We start from the raw sequence: 20,604 nt of genomic DNA, 5'->3' as shown, positions 1-20,604 counted from the left end.
CACTGGAAAAGACCCTGATGCTGGGAAAGATGGAAGGCAGGAGGAGAAGGGGATGACAGAGGACGAGAAGGTTGGATGGCATCACCGACTCAATGGACGTGAGTTTGAGTAAACTCCAGGAGTTGGTGATGGACAGGGAGGCCTGGTGTGCTGCAGTCCATAGCGTTGCAAAGAGTCAGAGACGACTGAGGGATTGAACTGAACTGAAGTGCCAGGCACTGTACTAGGCCCTGGACATGGGACAAGACAGGTGGACATCTGTTTGTATACAATAAACACAATATATGTAAGTTATGCAGTGAATTAGGAGGCGACATGTGCCAAGGAGAAAAATAAGTCAAGAAGGTAGATGGGGAGTGTCCAGAAAGGGGATTTTAACGTAAAAGCAGTGGTCTGGGAGGCACTCACTGGGTCCCTTGGGGTGGAGGTCCCCGCAGGAACGGGGAGAGTAGATCACTGGGACCCTGCAGGTGGAGAGCAGCCAGTGCAAAGACCGTGAGGCAGGAGGACACATGGCCTGCTGAAGCACAGCTGGGCGCATGGCTGGCTGCACCAGGGCAAGGCGTGGACAAGGGGTGGGGGACGAGGCCAGGAGGAACGGAGGCAGGTCACTGGGGGTTCGTGGGCTTTTGCTGAGTGAGACTGGAGCCTTTGGGGGGTTTTGGCAGAGGATCACTCTGTTGTTTTGAGACTCGACCATGGGGACCGGGGGTGGAAGCAGAAAGCCGTTACCAGGTGACAGATGATCCACGCTGGAGCGGACTGGCACTGAGGGGGCGGTGTGATGTGGTGGTTCAGGCTGTGCTCTGGTGTTAGGGCCACCTGGATTTGATGATGGGATTGGCCATGTGTATGGGAAAACCAGGCAAAGACAGCTCCGTTTCTGGCTTGAGTAGCAGGAAGGCTGGCAGGGCTATGGTGAGAATGGAGGATGGTGAGAAAGAACAGCTCTGGGAGGGAGAGGACAGGCAGAGCTTCAGCTCAGGGGGCTGTTCAGTTTGAAACCTGCATCTGTGGCCACGCAGAAGAGATGCAAGTAGGTATTTGGATCTGCACATCTGGAGTTTGGAAAGAGGTGTAGACCAGAGGCATCTACTTGTGACTCACTGGGGAACAGATGAGTTCTAAAGCCACAGGACAGGGTGAGCACACGAGGGAGTGAGAAGAGATCCCAGGACAGAGCCCTGTGCCACCAGCACAAGTAGATCAGGAGGAACCGGCAGCAGAGACTGAGGATAAATGGCCGGTGATATAGAAGGCAAGCCACGGTGTGATGTCAGCAGGGGAAGGAAGAGACGGACAGTCAGTGCTGCGGAGCTGAGTACAATCGGGCTGGGGTCCCATGTGGTCCAGCAACGCAGCAGCCCAGCGCTGCAGGGTGGTGTTTTCAGCTCCAAAGACAATTGCAGGAGGGGCTGCAAGGAGATCCAACCAGTCCATCCTAAAGGAAATCAGTCCTGAATGTTCACTGGAAGGACTGATACTGAAGCTGAAGCTCCAATACGTTGGCCACCTGATGCAAAGAAATGACTCCTCAGAAAAGACCCTGATGCTGGGAAAGATTGAAGGCAGGAGGAGAAGGGGATGAGAGAGGATGAGATGGTTGGATGGCATCACTGACTCGAAGGACATGAGTTTTAGCAAGCTCTGAGAGTTGGTGATGGACAGGGAGGCCTGGCGTGCTGCAGTTCATGGGGTCGCAAGAGTCGAACATGACTGAACTGAACTGAAGAGGAATATCAGGGGTCAAAGGAGGGACCACAGGGCTAGACAGCTCTTTGGAAGAGCTTGGTTAGCAAGGTGGACGTGGTGGGAAAGAGCAGCTGTTTGTGCGCTGGTCATGATGGTGGGATTGGCAGGGAAAGCTGGCGGGTGGGGTTGCAGGCTCCTGAGAGCTCAGGTTTCCTGGTGCCTGGAGGACCCCAGGCCACTGAAGTCAGAATCTTGGGGCCCCTTGTGTATGTGTGTGTGTGTGTTTAAAGTTTGGTGACTCCAACCTGTAGCCAAGGTTAGGAACCACTGCACGAGAGAAACACTGATGCAGCCGGAAAGAGAGGGGAGCATTATTTGAGTAGAGCAGGGGGCATCTGGTGACAAGCAGGGAGTGTCTTTCATGGGGCTGGAGGGGAGTGGGCATGGTGTGCCTCTGTGAGCGTCACTGCTGGTGGGGGGCCATGGTGGGAGTTCCCTTCTGATGGGCCCTTTGCTTGAGAAACAGGTGAGAGGTTATCAGGGGAGGCAGGGAGGGGGGCCTGCTGGAGGCTTGAGGAGGGTGAAGAGAGCTTGAAACATCACCCAGTGGGGTGGGAGGGAGAAGGCTCTCTGGAAGGGTCCTGTGGCCCCAGGCAGCACCTGTAAGGGTCTCTTAAGCTTGTGGCCAGTAATTGAAAGTGGGACCCCTCAGCCTGGAGACCCCCTTCCTGCAGTGCCACAGTCCTGGGCACCTGCTTTGGGGCCAGCGGTCCTGGTTTGAAGTCCTGGCTCTGTCACTTGGTGCTGTGTGTCCATGACCATCTTAGTTACTCTCCCGAGTCTCCATTTCTTAATAGTGACACTATCTCCACGGAGGACCCAGGCACCCCGGGCTGAACCCCCTGCTTGCTCCCACACCGTCCGCCCAGCAGCCTTGCTGCTGCCCATGGGCCTCTGACTTGTCCATTCCAGCAGGAACATGGGTCCTTCCTTCCAGGGCCTTCTCTGATACATGGGACGTAACATATTAGGAGAGGGCTTTACGCTTTACAAAGGGCTGTGACATATACACCCTCCTTCAGGTCTCAGAATAATGGGCCAGGTGGGGCGGATGCCACTGCCCAGGTGAGGAAGCTGAGCAGGCCAGGCCCACCCTGCTGGTGGGGAGGGGTTCAAATCCAGGACTCAAATTGCCATGAGGAGGATCGAGGCAGTGTCAGCTGACAGAGGAGGCGAGGGTGGGGGCCCCGGGGGTGGCCAGCATCTTCCTCATTGGAAAGGGGTGATGAGAGCAGAGGGCCACTGGGTCTCCCAGTTCTGACACCCCAGGATCCTGTGACAAGGATTATTCTCACACACTCAGCTCACACATCACCGGTCGGGATAAGTCCTTGGGGTGGCACCACGCAGCCACCAGGTGTCACGAGGCAGAGCTGGTCTCCAGGAAGCCCTGCATCCCCAGCTCTCTCTGCAATCCGCTGGATTTCATGGTGTGTCACGAGAACCGATACATCTGTGGCCGTGACTGGAGATGAGCCAAGTCTCTTCTTCAGTAAAATGGAAGCTCATGGGCATAAATGCAGCCGCTGCCACACTCCATGCAAACCGCTTTCATTAGCATTTAAAATAGGTCCCCTGTCCCCTTTTTTGTGCATTAAATTGCATGTGGCAAGGTCTGGAATCTAATTTTTTTCCCCTTATTGAGAATTACGAAAGGACTTGGGGAGTTTGAGACTTATTGCTGTTCAATTGCTAAGTAATGTCCAACTCTTTGCAACCCCATGGACTGCAACACTCCAGGCCTCCCTGTCCCTTACTATCTCCTGGAGTTTACCCAAGTTCATGTCCATTGAATCAGTGATGCCATCCAACCATCTCATCCTCTGTCTCCCTCTTCTTCTGCCTTCAATCTTTCCCAGCATCATGGTCTTTTTCAGTGAGTTGGCTCTTTCCATCAGCTGTCCAAAGTATTGGAGCTTCAGCTTCAGCATCAGTCCTTCCAAAGAATATTCAGGACTGATTTCCTTTAAGATTGATTGGTGTGATCTCCTTGCAGTTCAAGGGACTCTCAGGAGACTTCTCCAGCACCACAGTTTGAAAGCATCAATTCTTCAGCACTCAGAGTTCTTTATGGTCCAACTCTCATATCCACACAAGACTACTGGAAAAACCATAGCTTTGACTACACGGGCCTTTGTTGGCAAAATGACATCTTTGGTTTTTAAAACACTGTTTAGGTTTATCATACCTTTTCTTGCAAGAACAAAGCATTTTCTAGTTTGAGACTTGGGTGAGTTTAAATTCTGCTTGAACCCCCAATTGACTGTCTTCTTGTAGCTTTTGCTGGAGTCTGGCTGATCAGATCATAGATGGTCAAGGGCTTCAGAGAGACACTTAGAATTCTTGACAGAACGTGGCAGAGCTGCTGTCCATCAAGAGTGGGGAGATGGACACAGTTGGGGTACAGACAGTTTGGTCTATACAAGGCCTGCACCCAGGAGGTGTGGCCACCCTTCCAGGCAGGCCCGAAGACCTCGTGTTGAGGCCGGCTATGTGCTGGGCTTGGAGGTTGGAGGTTGACTCGAAAAGCAGTTCAGTCAGTCTTGAAAAAATAAAACAAGTAAACCTTTCAGCAAACAAGAGGAAGCACTAGTTGCCTAAAATCTTTGCACAGAGAAAGGTGAGATACACAGGTAAGTCCAGCAAGGCTGTTCATCCTAAATGCTGAGGGGTGTGATATGACACGTAAGAGAGGGTGTGAGCCGAGTGGCTCGGCTGCCACATGTCTCTCTGGGGACATGATCCAACCCACACAAGTGCTTATGGTCACAGAGCCCATGAGAAGAGCCCACGGTGGCCCAAGACGAGCTGCAGCGTGGGGGGCTTCCAGCCACCCCACGCCCCTCCGCTTAGTCCCCTCCAGACGAGAGGCCCAGGAACCGTGGGGGAGCTGCCCCCGAAGCAGGCACAGAAAGGCGGGCTGGTGTGGTACAAAGTGGGACTCAGTGGCCATGGAGGTGACACCCAACTCTCCTTCCAAAGGACCTGCTGTAGACGCACTCTTGATGGACATTCCGGATACCACCCCCTTTGGGGTCCGCGCTGCATTTGCCCTGAGGTCCCACTTTCCCTGGCTGTCCCCACGCAGTCACAGATGATGCCGGGGCTGGGAGGGCCTAGAGCTGCCCCTTTCTGCTTCTCAGGTTTTCCTCTGATGGCTGACTTCTGCTTGGAGAACTCCTCACTGGTCTGTAAGAGTTTCCCAGAACCGAGTGGTCTGAGGCTTTTCCTACCCAAGCCTGCCTTCCTCAGCTCTGGGCACAGGTGTCAGACACACACTTGGTCTGAGGCTCTCCCCACCTCAGTCCCTCTATCCATCACAGTATTTTCCCCTAAACATCTCCTGTACGTCTAATCCCGGGTTGGCATCTACATCTCCAAGAATCCCCACCATCACAGACACAGTGGGAAACAGCAGCCTCTGAAATTGTACAATTAGGGAGGGAGATACACTGAGTAATCCCTGGGATGCTGGTAGTTCCACCGGAAACAGACCCCAGTTTTCATTGAAGAGGGTTACGGAGAGCAAAAGTCATGAGCTGGTGAGATATGGACAGACTGTGGCAAAGAAATTGCACTTTGACCTGCAGCAGAAATTCCACTGGATTTATTTATTTGGCTGTGCCACATGACATGCAGGATCTTAGTTCCCTGACCAGGAATTGAACCCTCGCCCCCTGCAGTGGAAGCACAGAGTCTTAACCACCAAATGGCTAGGGAAGTTCCCCCCACCCCACTGGATTCTTCATGCACCACTTCCACACTAAGGATTTTGCTTGGTACTTTCACAAATATGCTATCATAAATTTATCGACATGGAGACTTTTTTGTTCTTTGCACCTAACCAATTGGCCTGAAATTATTTTTAAAAAATAGTTTCAAAATATTTTGAGCTGTGGGAAATCATTAGAACAAATACAGATCTTCCCAATGGAGTATTATAAAAACCGCTATTTTTGTCTGTTATCTCACTCTCGAGGAAAGCAGAATAGTGGTAGAATACAAGGCAGGGTGCTTTGCCATCTCACGTGGCCCTAGGACCTGCCATTTTGTGAATCTGAATTTAAAAATAGAAAGAGATAGTAGGACCCAAAGAGAACGAGGATGTGGTAAGAGTAAACCAGAGGAAAGTGGGTTCTTCTGCATCAGATCTGAGTGGTTTTCTGAACTAGCAATCTGACCCTGTATGTGAGCCCAACAACCTTGTTTTTTCCTTACTCAGTCTGTTCCCTAGCCTGGAGGTATCTGGTTACAGTGCCATGGGAGTTTAACCAAAAATAAAGAGAACCAAATTATGCCCGTCAGAGCAAATGCCCAGCATATTCCTGATGATGCTGAGCTTTAGCTTCTCAATCACTGCTTTTTTTTCCTGCTCAGGTAACTTGAAAAACTACTAATGGACATCGATAATCCCAGTCATTAGTATACTTTAATAGGGCTGTCTCCAATTACAAAGGGGAAAATTCTCTTCTTATAAAAGATTTATGGACTCCAATTCCATAAACACCCATCAGAGACTCTCATCTGAATCTCCAGACTAACAAGAACACCCAGGGCTTTTGCCTGAGCTGAGCCTCTGACAACGGCCCTTGGCAGCCCCCAGGCACTGTTGGGGCGTTATAGCCACTGAGAACTCCATTCCCACAGATACTCTGAACAGGCTTGGGGATACACATGCTGGGGCTTGCAGACCCTCCTGGGAGATTCCTGGTCAGGGCCATCAGGGCTCCCTGACCACAGAGAGGACCATGTCAGGGGTGGCCAAGGGGCAGAGAGGTCAGGCTGTAACTGTTAGATAACAGGTACTGGTAAGAGTTATAAACGCTGCTCATATAGCCTTCCTTTTCTTCTCTTCGTCCTTTGTCCTTTTCTTCTCTTCGTCCTTCGTCCTTCCTGCCTCCATTTCCCCCCTCCTTGCCTTGTTCTAGATAGAATAATCTAGGTATTACTGTAAATAATAATAATAATCTCGTAAATATAAATAATAGTCTTGTAAAAAATACAAGATTAACTAAAAGTGAGAAGTTTCTTAGAGAGAACTCTCACCTTGCAAGAGACAAAAATCCAGGTCCATCTTAAGAAAAGACACAGGGAGAGGGAGGAGGAGCTTGTTTTGGGGACGATGGGGAGCAAGGCATTAGTGTTCTCCCCCTCCTGCGTGGATGAGAGAGTGCTATGTCCAACCTCTCAGGCCACTGCTCTTCAGTGGGGTCAGCCCCAGCTAGAATCCCAGGGAAGGGCTCTGATTGGCTGCCCAGGACCACGCCCCCAAGAGAAGGGCTTATGATTGGCTGAGCTGGTAGGCAGAGACCAGAACCCAGAGTCAGAAGGGCAGCCTCTACCAGTGCGGGAGGCAAGTCTCCCCAAAGGAGGATAAAGCAATTAATGGACGCCATGTGTGCAGGTGGGTTACAGTTTCCATGCTCTGTGCTCTGGCCAGCCGTGAAGATGACTGTCAGTCCCCAAGTCCACAAGGAACAAATAAACCAAGGGTTCAGGAGAAAGACAACTGTTCCTGATTTTAAGACCAAACAGGACGTGTATACTGGGGGTCTAAACAGAGGTGTTTTTTATGATTCAAGTGATCAGATCCCCAAGCTGGCCAGCTACATGCAGCCCCTGGCCCTCACAGATATGAGTCCTTGCAGACACAGCTCTGGCTGGAGCAGTTCCGAGTAGAAACAGTTATTCTCTCAGCCTTCCCCACCCTCCTTCTTGGAACCTGAACCCCAGATAACTCTCTGTCCCCCTCTTCTTCCAGGCTGCCAGTCCAAAGTCCACGACGCCTTCCAAAATCCAGTGCGATCCCTTTTTCACCTTAATAAAAATTCTGCTTTCCACCTGGTCCTTAGACAGTATCCCATTTCCAGGCCTCTAACTCATTCCCTTGCCATTCAATCTAAAAGTCACTCCAGAAAAGACTTAGAAAATCAGTAACGCTAAGCCCACGTTTGCACCTCCTATGACATAACCTCTCTTCAGCCAGTGTTTGCTGCAGACGTTTTGTATGTAAAATGCAAAGGGGATGCGAGTGGGCATCCCCTCCCGCACCTTTTCCCCGCGCTGGGAGCATGAACTTACGGGCTTTCCACCCACACAGCCAGGAAGTCTGCTCCCTGGGAGACAGTGTGCTCTCCTGCCTGGTGATCCCGAGGGATGGGGCTGTTCTCCAAGGACATCCCCCAAAGCCACACACCTTCTGGTGACAGGCAGGCATGGCACCTGCCCTTCTCTTGGCAGGAAAGACCATGTGTGCAGGCGTTTTGTCTCTGGAAGGAGATCAGGAAACTCCTGAGCCATTCTGAAGCAAGCGCAGGAGGACCGTTCTGTGAGAAAGAGGAAGGTGGCTCCATCTCCGAGGTGTCAGGCCCCGGGACCCATGGCAACTCTGGAGCAGTGCTTCTGGGAAACAGGCTCTCCTCCAGGGTGGACATCACCTCTGAGTGTGGGCCAGACAGACCTCAGATGGCAACAAGACGTGTACCCAGGAAATGATGAACTTTTTGCAATTTTCCAGAGGAATTCAGGGAGGCAAACAGCACTGACGGTGCCACTGCCACGCGCCTGCTTTGGGGACTGACGCGGGGAAAAGAAGGGAGCTAACTTTGTTTTTTTTTTTGAGGCTTTACATTTTTATTTAGGAAAACATTGAGTCTGCAGCTATGATGGTTCAATATAAGGCATCACTCTTTCAACAGTGGAGTCAATTTAGGCAAAACATTTTTTCTCAACTATGAAAGGCACATTCAACAGCATTTTGATGATAAGGAAATAAAAATATAAAAATATGAAATACAAATATGTACTTTAAACTGGTCAATCTGCTCTACCATAAAAGAAATAGGATGTTTTTTCCCTTTCCTTCTTGCATCTTCCATGCCAAGTACACTCTCCCAGGCACTTCAAGATGGTTACAAAGTTGACTGAAGGCATTCCTCGGTGGTGGGGTGGTGGTGGGTACTTCCCAGGTGGTGCTAGTGGTAAAGAAGCCACCTGCCAGTGCAGAGGACCTAAGAGACACAGTTCAGTTCCTGGACTGGGAGGATCCCTGGAGGAGGAAATAGCACCCCCCTCTAGTATTCCCATGGATAGAGGAGCCTGGCAGGCTACAGTCCACGGGGTCGCAAGGAGTTGGACATGACTGAGCATCTGAGCACGCACTCCGCCAGGGAATGGTAGAGACAGGTCTGACTTCTCTCATCGCCCTTCTGTAAACAGGATTGAAAATGCCAGGAGCCATACAGAACTAATCAATAGAACAAACTACACAAAAAGGGCACAATCCTGAATGAAAAAAGGGCAAGATAAACAAAGCCAAAACACAAACAGACTGGGAAGAAATGTTTGCAACCCACAGTACTGACAAGGGGCTAATTTTTTCCACATATATAAAAAGCTCCTCTATATAGATAAGACAGGCGAAGGGGCAAAGAGACAGATGATCACATTAAGGGAACCATAAAGGAAATACAACTGCACAAAAAGGAGTTCACCCTCATTCATAACAAGAAAGACACAGAAAAAATACAGACACTACTGTTCCCTAACAGATTGGGAAATATCGGAGCGAGAAACTACACTGTACTGGAGAGGGCCTGGGGAGACAGGCCATGTGCATGCTGCAGGTGGAAGTGAAGAGCGGTGGGCCTCTGAGAAGGACCAATTTCCTATCTGTGGAAACGAACCAGGGGGGCACGCACGCTCGGCCCCAGCAACCCCCATCTGAGCACGAGCCCTCACACCAACTGCCAAACATGCAAAAAGACGGGTGTGCGAGCATTCCAGCCCCAGAAGCAGCCTACGTTTTCATCAGGAGGGGATGGTTTAAATGCACATACCGTGATAAACCATAATCACGACAGATACGTCTTGTACTGATGCCATGCGGCCGTTCCCAAGGACGGCGCAGGGCTCTGTAAGGGACGTTTTCCTGAGTTAAAAGCAGCACAGATCTCTCCCTCCCACTCGTGGGGGGATCGTCTGCAAGAGCCGCCCTGCCACTCCCCACCTTTCGTCTCTCGGCATCCCCCACGCCACCCCCACCTCAGCTCTCCCTCTGTCCAGCAGTGGCATCGCTTCCTAGCCCCGAGGAAACTAGAGGTGCTCAGGAAGACCTCCCCCTGCCCTCCGGTCTCATGGTGGGCTGTCTTCTTGTCAGCACTCAGCACCCTTCCTGCCTGCCCCAGCCTTTCACTCCTGACATTTCTCCTCCTCTTTTCTGCATCCTCGATTCCCACCCCTCCCCACTCCTGACAGTGACAGTCGTAACACTGGCAGACGAGCACGCTGTGACATCCCCCTCCTTAAGACAAGACAGGCCCTCTCCTGACCCCATTCCTCTCTCCCCACCGCCCATCTCTCTGCTCCCCGGGGAGGGAAGCTCCAGGAACAGCCTTCCACTCTGTGCCGTGTCCACTAACTGGTCCCTCTCGAACCCACTCCACGGGGCTGCAGCCCCGGCCAGCCTGAGCTCTTGTCCAGGCTGCCAGTGGCCTCCGTGTCACCAAACGCTACGGTCATCTTTTTTTTCCCTTAACTTTTAAAAAAATTTAAGTATGGTTGACTTTCAGGGGTACAGAAAGTGATTCGGTGATACACAGAGATGTATCTGGGTTCCTCCGTGGAGCAAGTGGTAAAGAACCTGCCTGTCAATGCAGGAGATGTTAAGAGATGCTGGTTTGATCCCTGAGTCAGGAAGATTCCCCTGGAGGAGGAAATGGCAACCCTCTCCAAGATTCTTGCCTATAAAATTCCACAGACAGAGGAGCCTGTCAGGGTACAGTCCACAGGGTTGCAAAGAGTTGGACACCCCTGAAGTGACTTAGCACACACACAGACATGCATCTGTTCTTTTTCAGATTCTTTTCCCATTAGGTTGTTACAGAATGTTGAGCAGAGTTCCTTGAGCTACACAGGAGGCCCTTGTTGGTGACCTATTTTATGCACAGCGGTGTGTACCCACGGTCATCTTGCATCCCCTTGTCACTCACCGAGCACTAACCGCTCCTCCCCTCCCCAGACGCTCTGTCTGGTGGTCTCTGGATCCACCTCTCCTGGTTGTCTTCCTAATTCTTGACTGCTCCCTCGTGGGCCCTTTGCTGGTTCCTCTGTATCTCCCCAAACCTCTCCCCGGGGAGGGCCACCCATGAAATCCTCACCCCTTCTCTCTGCTGTCCACACTCTTGCCTAAGTGTCTTTCTGCTTCCTGGCTTGAAATGCCAGCCTATGGTCGATGACTTTTCAACGTGCGTCTCCAGCCAGATGTGGCCCTGGTGTTTTCCCTCTGGTTTTTCCCTGGGTTTCCTACAGGCATCTCAGATACACTGCAGCTAAAAGCAGACTCTCCACTTCCCAGCCCCTCCTCCCGGGAGATGGGATTGTTCCACTCGCTCAGGCCAAAAACTTCAGAGCCACAGGGCACGCTTTCTCTGCTAGACCTCTTCACATCCAACCTGTCTGCAAATCCTGGGGATTCAGCCTGCAAAAATCTATTTGGAAGCGACAACTCACCACCCTGCTGCTCCCATCCTGGCCTGAGCCATGAATATCTCTGGTCTGAAGGTCAGTGACAGTTCCTCACTGTGCCACCCAGGTCCCTTCTGCCGCTTGGTACGTTCATGTGACGGCCGGGCTGGTCCATCAAAACTCAGGCTCAGTCTGGTCCTTCTAGTTGGCACCATCTCGTCTCAGATACAAGTCTCCGAGGACCAGCCCGCCTGTCCTCTTTCCCACACTGGCCCCACTGCCCTCCGGAGCCCTCCTAGCATCTTCCACCCCAGATGCCCACTTCATTCACCCCCACGGCTGCCAGATTTCTGCTCAGAGGTTCAAGGTCAGAGCTGTAGTTGGGGCTGCCCGGTGGCAGCTGGACCTGGTGGAGTGGGAACCACGGAGGACAGACACACTATGCAAGACGCCACCCGAGGCAAAACAGGGGGGAAGACGAAATCCCTGGGGTCCCTCCTTCTACCCTCTACCCTCCTCCACTGCCTCCTACTGGCCGAGTCTGGCCAGACACCGGTTGGCCGAAAATCCAGGGCGTGCCCTTCCTGGAAACACAGAGGCGGGAGAGGGAACCTCTAAAAGCAGAGGCAGTGACACCCCCCACTGCCCCCGCCGCCAAACACACCCCCTGGAAAAGGGCAAGTCTCTAGGCAGGCTGCAGCATCAGAAGGAAGGAGCAGTTAAAAGATACAGCACTCTAGATGCATCGGTTTTTAAACTTGGAAAGATAAACCAGAGATTTTGGAACCATGGTTCTGTGCTATGGAGGCACTCCTTGAAGCTTGGCTGGAAAGAGCTCCTCTTATCGGCCTCCAACCACAAGGGTCACGGACAATGTGTTGGCCTCAGGGTACAAGCCCCAGTGCCTTGGCAGTGAGCCCCGCCCGCCCCCAACCCTGCACCACGTGTCAGGACCCTGGGTGCCCAGAGAAGCGGGTGTACCCACCTCCATCCGATGCTGGGAAGCCCTGGGCCATGGGTGAACGAGCTACAACCGCAGGAAAAATGTTCTCTCAGGCTGGTCAAAGAACAATGAGCACTATAATTATGCTTTATTTTTTGACCTAGAGGGTAAAGGGCCATAGTGAGTGGGGAGAGGAAAAACAAGCCAGTCCTTTGGCACCAAGATGCTGCTGGGAGTGTGTGTTGCAATGATCTAACAGGAGCTGACGCAAGCCCTCACTCGGCATGGAGTTTTACTCGGAAAATCGCTCTCTCCCATCCTCTCCCAAGACCTCATGCAACTCTCGGGAGTTATATTTAGGAACATTCTTACAAAATGCCACTCTGACCCACAGGCGCAAGAAGGGCTGTGAAAACCCCTGTGTCCTTGGGAGTCTCCCTGTCAGTCCGTCCAGAGCCCTTGGACCAAGCCTCCTGTGGGCTCTGTCTGGACACCAAAGGGGTACTTATTGATTATGGAATAAAGTGCTAAGGGACAGGGACAGGGGTAGAGGCTGGCAAGGTGGAGCATGGGTTTGCCTCTGGGTGTGGCTGGGCCCTCATAGGAGGAAAACGTCTAAGAACTGGATGATAACTGTGGATCTGCAGTGGGGTTCAGAGGTCAGCAGGTCTGAACACACCTGGAAATCCAGGCTCCAATCTGGTGCTCTGTTCCCCAAATGTGACCAAGCCTAAAAAACTGCAAATACACTTGTTCTAGAATCTTGCTGAAAAGCTGTAACTGGCACTCTCTTTTTTTAAGTGTACCTTCCAGCATCTTTTCTTTGGCCGAGCCATGCGGCACGCAGGATCTTAGTTCGCCATTCAGGGATCGAAACTGTGCCTCCGGCAGTGGGAACCCGGATTCTTAACCACAGGACCACAAGGGAAGTCCCTGTAAAAGTCCCTGTAACTGGCATTCTGGAGGCCAGGTCTGGGCACCAGCTGCAGGTCACATGAAGCGATGGTGCCAGTGGTGCTGGGAAGCGTCCCCCTGTACAAGTTCACGTTCAGATTTGAACCTGCAGTATATGAGCTTTGGAGCCAGTCTAATTCCTCAAGTAATTTCATCTGCTTGGGAAATTATTACAATTGATTTGCATTATTTAATCATGTCCAAAATAGATGGGTGAGTTAGAGGTCAGGAGGTCAGTCGTGAGCCACAGTCAGATATTAGTGGTAAACTGATATTTTTGACTGGTGGTGCTGGAGGAGAAGACTCTAGAGAGTCCCTTGGACAGCAAGCGGATCCAACCAGTCCATCCTAAAGGAAATCAATCCTGAATATTCATTGGAAGGACTGATGCTGAAGATGAAGCTCCAATACTTTGGCCACCTGATGTGAAGAGTCAACTCATCAGAAAATATCCTGATGCTGGGAAAGATTGAGGGCAAGAGAAAAAGGGGGCAACAGAGGATGAGATGGTTAGACAGCATCACCGACTCAATGGACACAAACCTAAGCAAATTCCGGGAGACAGTGAAGGATGGGGAGCCTGGTGTGCTGCAGTCCATGGGATCGTAAAGAGGACTTAGCGACTGAACGACCACAACAAGCATTTCTCAGGATTAGTCTGTATGCTTACGGCATGTTCAAAGCTCAGTACTAAGTTGAGAACCAACGCACACAGATCTTTAGTCAACTTCTTTGGCCCAGGGAACCCAAACCCACTACGTTGATGGGAAGTAATGCCAGATCACTGGGACAAAAGTCACACAGGAAGCTGTAAAGCAGCATTGGCAGGACCCAAGATCTCATTCCCAATGAACGCTGTTTACGTGTCGATTACCTACAGTCAAGGTAGGGAGCATAATCGCTGGGGTTACCTATCCGTTTATTAAGCAAACAAACCCTTCCCCCTGCACAGCAGTGCATGGGCACACAGACCCTGCTTGTTTATCTGCCTGTGTGCAGGCACAGAGCTGGTCAAGACAGCAGGCAACTCTCCAGAGAAAAGGCAGGAACAGCAAGTCTGCCCTTGGGAAAACATTGCCACACGGTCTAGCTTCACCTTAATTCACCGTACTTCTTGGATTCCAGGATCGGCACAGCCTGATGGTCAGTACATTGCCTTACAATATTGCGCTACGGGTGAAGAGCAATCTGGAGCACAGATAACGGAGTGGCTTGCCTGGGTCCCTCCCCCCCGCCCAGAAAATCAAAAGGGACCTGGGAAAGGGCTGTCAGGAGAGGTGCCGTCCCAAGACTGCCCCGTCCTCGGGTCCTGAGCGCCTGCCTCCTCTTCTCCCCGAAGGAGAGTCACGGTTCCATCTGCACCAGGGAGTGCAATCTGTCACGGGGTCATCCAATCAGTGGCCAGGTTTAAAAGGGAAATAAAAACTGGAATGTGACTCTCAAGTCTGGCTGTCATGATTAGATAACAACCGCCCCCTTCTTGGAATCCCATCAGTGATCAGAGCATTTACACAGTTCTGATTCCACACCTTAGGGTTTCAACTTTCTCAAGAGTTGCTTTTGCCCAGAATTGAGTCACTGGTGTCCTGGGCTACATAGACCACCATTCTCCCCACTCCCCACAGCTCTATGTCACGGGAATAGCAACTGATGCCTGATATCTAGTTAAGATGCTCATTCACTTGTCCAAGGTCATCCTGAAGGAGGTTCCTCAGTAGTACTCAGCCTTGTGCAAAGCTTTTAAAAAGGAGGGGCCACATTTTAAAATATCTTTTCAGAGGACACAGCAAATTAAGACCAATGGACAGAAGTTAAATGGACAGCTAAGCTAAGCTGACAGCTAGTCTCAGTTTCCTTCAGCTATAAAATTCTGAGAAGAGTTTTCTTGGGAGATTTTAATAGAAATTAGGTAAGATAATTAATATGAACTACCTAATACAATGTTTGCTATGTAATAGGTAATCAGAAAGTCCGTTCCTTCCTTCCTCCTGACAGTGGAATGTAACACCTTTGAATACAGAAATCCATCAAACACAGAAGTCAATCCATCTACACACCCTTGATCACCAATATCCCCTTCACTATTACGTTCCAAGTTTACAGGACAGTCTTTTTCTTTTTTCTTAATTTATATATTTGACTGCACCAAATACATAAATATTTGGTGTATTTGGGTCTTAGCTGCAGCATGAGAAATCTTCGCTGGGGCATGTGGGATCTAGTTCCCTGACCAGGGATTGAAGCCAGCCTCCCCGCCTCCAACATTGGGAGCGTGGAGTCTTAGCCACTGAACCCCCAGGGAAGTCCCTACAGGGCAAACTTGAAATCCATGAGTATACCACCGATGCTAAGACTTTCTAAGCTGTCAATGCTTTACCAAGATGACTCATCGTTTCCAGAGTCATTTTCATTCACATGGGATATTAATAGACCACATGGAAAAAAAAAAGCAGGGGGTGAGAGGGTGGGTAGGGAATCGTTAATCTAGAAAACTAGGCTAAGTGAAATTGAACATCTCATAAACTCTTTATCCAGCGGGTTTTGTGCTGACTTGTACTCTGTGTATTTCATTTCTCAACTAGATCGTCAGTGTCCTCGGGGCAGCATTTACGTGATCTCTGAATGAAATGCTGCCCTGGCTGGGGAAGAGGTGGCACCATCACGGAGCCCAGTGTGATGACCTGGAGCCCTAGGGGTACATCAAATGTTCAGGGGATGTTAGTCCGGGGAGTCAGTGGTGGTACAGCAATTATACCAACACGTGTGTTAAAATAGCCTTAATAACATCCTCTCCCATACATAAAACACCTTAGTAATGGCACCTAATGCTAACCAGAGAACCCAGTGAAGTTGCTCAGTCGTGTCCAACTCTTTGCGACCCCATGGACTGTAGCCGGCCAGGCTCCTCCATCCCTGGAATTTTCCAGGCAAGAGTACTGGAGTGGGTTGCCATTTCTTTCTTCAGGGGATCTTCCCGACCCAGGGATCGAACCCAGGTCTCCCGCATTACAGGCAAACGCCTTACCGTCTGAGCCACCAGGGAAACCACTAGTATTAACAGGCAACATGCATCTGAAACTCTGACTGTGAGCAGCCCAGACAACTGATGCTCCCGATGGACACATGTTCAAAACATCAGCTTCCCCTGAGAAGCTCTTAGACCTTCTGTGGGGAAGGACCAGAGGTCTACTGCTTGCTTGTCTGTTTTAAATTTTCAGTTCATCACGCAATTCTTCTAAAGAGTTCAGTTAAAAAAGGGACTTCTGCAGACAGAGAGAACAGAACTTGTGGGCACAGCAGGAGAAGGAGAGGGAGGAATGGATCGCAAGAGTAGCGCTGAGACATGGGCATTACCGTCCACGAAAGAGACGGCTGCAGGAATTTACTGTAGGAGGCAGGGAGCTCAAACCCGGGGCTCTGTGACAACCTAGAGGGGTGGGAGGGGGTGGGAGGGGGGAGGGAGGCTCAGGAGGGAGAGGACATATGCGTACCTATGGCTGACTTATGTTGACGTATGGCAGAAACCAACACAATATTATAAAGCAATTATTCTCCAATGAAAATATATATTTAAAGAAGGGATTCCTAGAGCAATAAAATTAACCAAGACATATACAATACAACTGGGACAAAATACACGGCCACATTAAAGAGGCCTTAGTAATCTTCCACGGGCAATCCCACTCCTTACAGAAGAAACGAAGTGCCCTGCTCACAGCCACACCAGGGAGGGCTGGGCCAGGGAGAACTAACTCTTTCTCCTGGGACATGGAAGCTGGTGCCCTGACAGCCCATGGCCCTGGCTAACCTCTGCTTCTGACCCTTGCATCAGTCAAAACGATAGGACCACACGAAGATGAGGCAAATGAGGCTCTGGCCCTGGGTGTGAAAATTAAGGAGGTACCCCCAAATCAGTCATGAAGATAAACAATATTTCAATGTAGTAATTTTTTTAATAGGCAAGGCTATGCTGTGATAACCAATAATTAGCAAAATCTCAGTGACCCTATGAACTGTAGCCCACAAGGCCTCTTCTGTCCATGGAATTCTCCAGGCAAGAATACTGGAGTGGATAGCCATTCCCTTCTCTAGGGGATCTTCGCAACCCAGGGGTCGAACCTGGGTCTCCTGCATTAAAGACAGATTCTTTAATTCTTTCCTGTGTGAACCACCAGGAAAGCCTACAACATCTCAGTGGTTTAATCCAATTGACTCAAGTCCAATGTAAGTTGGGTTGCCCTCCTCTATCTTACACGGAACACGTGGCCTCCAAGATCATGGCAGGAGGGAAAAGGGAAATGGGGGAGACATACTAACTGTTCACTGCTTGACCCAGTAGTAACACTACTAACTCCACTTATATTTCTTTGGCCAGAATTAATTACATACTCCTACCCTAACTGCTAGTGCATTAGAAAATGTAGATAATCACATCTATTATGTAGATAATTATAGATATTTGGTGACCACGAAGAGTCTCTCCTTGATTTTGGGGAAAATTATATCTATGAACTTCATGTTATATCTCCCCCCAAGTCATAATTTTACATAAAGACAGGATCATTAACAGTGCTCAGCTGAGCAATACTGGACAAAAGGTAAAATCAGTAATGCTGCCTTTATATAAAATGTTTCTCTTTGGTTCAGCATACATTTGATTGCATTAATTCTGCAAAGGGAGTCATAGGTCAGGGTGTTCAGAAACAGCTGATGTCAGGGTCATTACAGAGAGGCTGTGGTTTGGGCATGCCACATTCAGCTACCGGCTAAAACAACTGTGCAGCCAGATGAAGGAGAGAAGGGGCTCCAGGAGGCACCCCAACACAAAGCAACCACTGTGCTCCCTCCATTCTGTGTATGATTGATAGAATTTATGATTGATTATACATTTTCACTGATTGGAAGATATACGATCAATTTATTAATTGATTTTCAGAAGGAAAAAAGAAAAAACAACAGGTAAGGGACTTTCCGGGTCGTCCAGTGGTTAAGACTCCACGTTGCAATGCAGGGTACTCGGGTTTGATCCCTGGTTGGGGAACTAAGATCCAACATGCTGTGTGGCAACTACTGAGGCAGTGCGCCTCAAGCGGAGAAGCCCGCAGGCCGCAACGAAAAAAGACTCTGCCTGCCGAAACTTAGACCTGTATAGCCTCAAATAAATGATCATGAGTTTTAAAAATGACTGGTGAGCTTCTCTGACACCATCTATAAGAAACACCCGGGGACATTCCTGGTGGCAGAGTGGATAAGAACCCACCTGCTAATGCAGGGGACACGGGTTCCATCCCTGGTTGGGGAGATGGCACACGCCCTGAAGCAACTAAGCAGGAAAGCCACAACTACTGAGCCTACACGCCCACAGGGGATGCTCTGCAACAAGAGAAGCCACCGCAGTGACAAGCCCCTCACACCACAACGAAGAGTGGCCCCCCAACCTGCGGGAACTACAGAAGTGAGAGTTGGACCATAAAGAAAACGGAGCGCCGAAGAATTGATGCTCTTGAACTGTGGTGTTGGAGAAGACTCTTGAGAGTCCCCTGGACTGTGAGAAGATCCAACCAGTCCATCCTAAAGGAGATCAGTCCTGGGCGTTCACTGGAAGGACTGATGCTGAAGCTGAAGCCCCAATACTTTGGCTACCTGATATGAAAAACTGACTCACTGGAAAAGACCCTGATGCTGGGAAAGACTGAAGGCAGGAAGAGAAGGGGACAACAGAGGATGAGATGGTTGGATGGCATCACCGACTTAATGGACACGAGTTTGAGTAAGCTCCGGGAGTTGACGGTGGACAGGGAAGCCTGGCATGCTGCAGTCCACGGGGTCGCAAAGAGTCAGACACGACTGAGCAACTGAACTGAACAGAAAGCCCAGGCAAAGCAACCAAGACCCAGTGCAGCCAAAAATAAAGCAAATAAAAATTAAAAAAAAAAAACCTCAGATTGAAAAAAAAAATTATCATGTGGAACAACAACAAAAAAGGTGGGGGGACTCTTCAAATGTAGGCAATACAGTAAAATGTTTTAAGATTCCCAGGCAGAAAAGTCTACACTCCAACCAAACTCAGAGAGCAAATGAATTTTATTAATGAGTGATGGGGCGAGTCCATGGACTAGGGATAGTAGGCTCCTCTGTCCATGGGATTCTTCAGGCAAGGACCCTGGCATAGGTTGCCACGCCCTCCTCCAGGGGTCTTCCTGATCCAAGGATTGAACCTGCAGCTCCTGCATTGCAGGTGGGTGTTTTTTACCGCTGATCCACCCGGAAGCCTGGAAATGCTGGGGCATATTTACTCAAATCAACAGACAAAAAGTACCTATTCTAACAATCCAGGCACAGCCCATTAACCATGACAGGCCTCAGGCAAAATGCTCAGTGTGAGAAATAACAGGGCAGCGTCCTCATTCTGAATGGATCCCTGGAGGGCCCTCCCCAAGGTTCCCTGACTTCCCTCCTGCCCCTGCTTCTCTCCTTCCAAAACCAGTTCTCAGCAAATGGAGCCATTCTCTTGCCTTGGCCAATTATTATCGTGACAGGGATTAAAATATTAAACTGAAGAGATGGAATTTAAATGACAACTGGAGAGTCACTCTGCGTGGGTCCGGGTGGGCTTTATACCACATCAGGTAGGCTGAAGGCCCACCCCTGTCTCTTTCTAATCAGTGTTTCCAGCGTTCAGTGGAATAAGGCAGTCATCTTCCGGAGTCTCCGGAAATCCTCCCCCTCCTCCCAGCCAGCCAGTCAGTCAGAACAAGGTCAAAGCGAGAAACTCCACACCTGATGGTCAAGTGGCTTTTGAACCCAGGTGCGGTTCTCTCCACATTGCAACGTTCTGTCCAGAAAGCTCCCCAGGTGACGCTAGTGGTAAAGAACCCGCTTCCCAGTACCGGAGATACTAAAGACGCGAGTTCGATCCCTGGGTGGGGAAGATGCCCCAGAGAAGGGAAAGGCAACCCACTCCTGTATTCTTGATTGGAGTGTCCCATGGACACAGGAGCCTGGGTGGCTACAGTCCATGAGGTCACAAGGAGTTAGACACGACCGAAACCACTTAGCAGCGGCAGCAGTCCAGAAACCACGGCTCTGGGAGGGGAGGGTCTTCAGCGCCCTCGGTCCACTCTCGACTGGAGAGCCGGGAGGGGAAGGAACCCTCCAGAACCTCTGAACCAGGCACCACCCTGACTGTGGGGGATTTCACACACGCGGAGGAACTCGGACTGGAGAGGGAAGCAGGGAAGATCGGCTCGACGAAGGTGTCTTGCGGCCGGGTGGGCGGCACCGCGTGGGGGGCGTCCCTGAAGCGGGCTCACCTTCCTTCCCCGCGAGAGACCTCTGCGACCCTCCGCACCTAGACAGGGGGGAAGGCCATCTCCTCACAGCCCCCAGGGCGTCCCCAAAGAGACCTGCGTCCTCACATCACTGATGGCCGGGGAGCAGGAGAGCTGACGTCAGCGTTCAAGGCGCTCGAGTGACTTTGGGGGGGCCAC

General features: G+C 50.6%; 1 protein-coding gene across 4 annotated transcripts in view; it reads right to left on the bottom strand.

The window, feature by feature from the left end:
• The window catches only part of GALNTL5 (polypeptide N-acetylgalactosaminyltransferase like 5), a 108,088-nt gene extending 95,766 nt beyond the window's left edge, over positions 1–12,322 (bottom strand). For 2 of the 4 annotated variants that reach the window (XM_069587186.1, XM_069587189.1), the window contains exon 1: positions 12,203–12,322. The gene's annotated coding sequence lies outside the window, so the exon portion shown is untranslated. The remainder of the gene's footprint in view (positions 1–12,202) is intronic. The other 2 variants (XM_069587188.1, XM_069587187.1) reach the window with 2 other exon arrangements.
• Between the last annotated feature and the right edge of the window lie 8,282 nt (positions 12,323–20,604).

This window comes from Ovis canadensis, chromosome 4 (assembly GCF_042477335.2).
Source record: "Ovis canadensis isolate MfBH-ARS-UI-01 breed Bighorn chromosome 4, ARS-UI_OviCan_v2, whole genome shotgun sequence".
In the NCBI taxonomy this organism is placed as follows: Eukaryota; Metazoa; Chordata; class Mammalia; order Artiodactyla; family Bovidae; genus Ovis; species Ovis canadensis.
This window is presented reverse-complemented; position numbering and strand designations above follow the sequence as displayed.